At 45.8% G+C, this 3,192-nt stretch overlaps 1 protein-coding gene across 1 annotated transcript in view; it reads left to right on the top strand.

Moving 5' to 3' along the window:
• The first annotated feature begins 397 nt into the window (after positions 1–397).
• LOC105454815 (Down syndrome cell adhesion molecule-like protein Dscam2) overlaps positions 398–3,192 on the top strand; it is a 120,462-nt gene continuing 117,667 nt past the window's right edge. The window contains exon 1 of the mRNA XM_011697705.1: positions 398–469. The gene's annotated coding sequence lies outside the window, so the exon portion shown is untranslated. The remainder of the gene's footprint in view (positions 470–3,192) is intronic.

Raw genomic sequence — 3,192 nt, 5'->3', positions numbered from 1 at the left:
GGGGGAATACACCGAGGGGAAAAAAGTAAGCGGACAAGTTCTCAGTTTTGATCGTCTCCGAGTTAGCAATATGAGAGACGTCAAGTATATCTTATCTTAGCGTCGCGTCCTACCCTCCGCGTCCAGGTGTTACGGTGGAGGGGTCGGTAGTGGTTCGTATAGGGTGACGGTGACGGTTTCGAGTGACGGCCCGGAGGACGGAGGGCGCCGAACGGCGGAGGGTTAAAGGGTGTCCGCGTCGGTGGTAGGTGGCGAGTGGGGAGGCGGCGGTGGAGTTGAACGCCGGTGTGCGGCGGGATCCTCTCTCTCTCCCTCTCTCTCTCTCTCTCTCTCTCTCGTTCTCTCTCATCCCGGTCGGGGATGCTGGATCCACCGCCGGTGGAAACTTCAGTACGCGACCAGCCACCGACGTGTGTTTACGGTCCGAGGCTCCGGCGGAAGCGGCGAGAGAGTTGTTTGCGCTTCGGGGGTGAGAATACCTTTGTAACTTCTGTTCTCTACGCCGCCGCCGCCGCCACCATTCCCATCATCATCATCATCATCATTATCATCATCATCACCACTAGCTTTGAATAGGATCGGTCAGTTGCGCGCGTTTATCGCGTGAGGAAATAGATCGGTAATTTGCAGGATCATCGCCGCCACCGCCGCCGCCGCGCCGCATCGCGCCGGTTCGAATGTCACAGATCGCGAGTTTTCATCCGGAACAACCGGGCCGAGAATCGCGAAAATCGCTTTTGTCCGCTGTTCGTCGCGAGGGTCGGCGTTGAATTGAATTGAATTTTAGTGCAGCTATAACTCTCTGAAGATTATACAGACGTGAGCAATGAGCAATCGGCTTTGAAAAGAAGCTGTTGATTAGCTTTTTAAGTGGGCACGCTTTTGTCGAACGCTAATTTAGAGACAGCGAGTGACGTTTTTGACATCGACATAAAAAATTAGCAACGGGCGAGAAAATATCTCAAAGTATAATATAATCATTAGTGAATAATCTTGACTTTTATTATATTTAAATGATCGTTCTAATTATAGTTTCGTATCTCAATGAAATATTTCCATATCTATAAAAAAAAAAACACAATTGCAGCATTATATAAAAATAAATGTCGGTGTCACTTACGTCACTCCCGTCAATGACTGACACTTTCTATAAGTTTGTTTTCATCATTCGGCTATAAATCTATTGTTTAACGGAGGAAACGCGAATGCGAAATAGTTTGCAAGCCGAAACAGTCGAAGTTTCGTTCGTCGCTTTAATTGGATGCATTCCCTCTCCCCGTTCCGGAGTAACGTATGGAAATCTCGCGAACTTGCCCGCAAGTTGTCGAAGTTTCGTGTTGTTTCAGTGTCAAGGATCATAGTATGCGCGTTGACCTTAAAGCCCGCGGGATAACCGAAAGCGACGCTGAGAGAGCGACGGTTATGTTTTTGATTGATTTTCGTATAAGAGCCAAGAAAGTTTAATCGTACCTCGCGAGAATGCTGATGCTTGTAAAACCGCGGACGTTCGCCTTTGTCACACGTGTATCCTTTAATCTATTGATAAAAAGACACTTTTACGAAAGTTTTATCGAAAAGTAACTTTTTTTATATCATTTTTTTAAAAACATGTATAGCGAACTAAAAATCATCGTCATTTGATTAGACAATTGAAAATGATGATTTCTAATGTGCGTTTTTTGTTGTCGCGATTAAATATTCTTAATTACATTTCCGAAGAAATAAGAGTCATTACATTTACGTTTTACGCATGAAAGCGTATTTATGAAATTGAAGTAATTGCCAGTAATTACCGTTATCGCTTCTACAAATTTCAGATCCATTATCAAAATTGAGAGCTGATTTCCTGCCTTTCCCTGGAAGGGAAGCTCCTAATTAGCGTGAATTTTGGCTGAACATGGGAAATAACCTCAAGCTATTAACGCGCTTGTTGTCGTGATTGCGATAATTGATATAAATGATTTTCATCATTTACCTATCCATACGCGCGCTTGATCTGGCAGAGATGATTATTAATTCAGTGCTACATTATTTGAAGCGTAACACGGTATGGATTATTTTTTTTAACAATGAGAAAAAACGAGGTAGCCGTTTTATTATTAGAATAAGATTCAATTGGTAGATTGTCGTTAAAGACAGATTGTCGAAGAGGTCACAGAGTCTGAGATATAATATTTAGAATGAAGGATTTTTTTTTTAAATTTCGTTCGGAACTAACTATATTTCGAATCTTTCTCTTCGTAATCGATTACATTTTAAGATAATCAGAGATAGAATATATATAGGTATATATCTAGAATTATAATAAGGGGAATGTCTTTTTAGAAGTAAGCATTTGTTCGTATAACGCTCTAGTCTTGCAAAAGTCACAATTTGAATAACATTTTAATATTAAATTGGAAAATATATGCGGCAAAATTCAAAAAGGAGGAAAAAAGTAGATAGAAACTCTTTCGTTAAAACTTTTTATACTGTAGATCAACCATTCCAATCGGAAATGCGCGTCGTCCAGCTTGGACCTTCTTAGGCATGCCGGGGAATCAAGGCATTCGGCGATCCGTTCGATCACGGCGGACTCGCTCAACATTTCCGACATACGGCTTCGGCTTACAATCGGGAAATCGACGGGATGGTCGCGATACGCAGCGGGATATTCGCGTCGGTGCTCTCAATGTCAAGGCGTGTTCGGCGATAGAAGTGCCATCGGTTAAAAGGATCCGGTCGTATCGGCGGCATCTGAAACTCCTCGCGTAAGAACGCCAGGAACGCGACGCTCGGCACGCCGCGGCACGGGTGGTGATGCCGGTGCCGGTACCTGGTTTGTGGTAGAACACGTAACCGACGTTGGTGCACCGAGGGCGGCAGCGCCGGTGGTGGTGGTGGTGATGGCGGTGGTGCGAGCACGCGGTGCGGCGGGAAGTCCGGCGGACAAATTAACAGGCGGCGACTCTGATTCTGTTTGCAAGGAATCGCGGCCATTGTGAACCCCGAATTGCACGGTGCAATTTCGATCACCGAATTTCACCGCCCCCGTCTAAAGCCCATTCGGCTCGAAACTCGGGGACAAGTTTCACGCGATATTACGAGGCCGCGCGTAGACACGCGGTGAGACGCGCAGCGCGCGTTTCCGTTCACCCCCCTCCCCCCCGGGGTCGCACAAAAGCGTCGTCGTCGTCGTCGTCGTGGCTGCGC

Source organism: Wasmannia auropunctata, unplaced genomic scaffold, assembly GCF_000956235.1.
Source record: "Wasmannia auropunctata unplaced genomic scaffold, wasmannia.A_1.0 LD335974.1, whole genome shotgun sequence".
NCBI lineage: Eukaryota > Metazoa > Arthropoda > Insecta > Hymenoptera > Formicidae > Wasmannia > Wasmannia auropunctata.
Note: the sequence above shows the minus strand (reverse complement) of the source record. Positions and strands in the feature narration are given on the sequence as shown.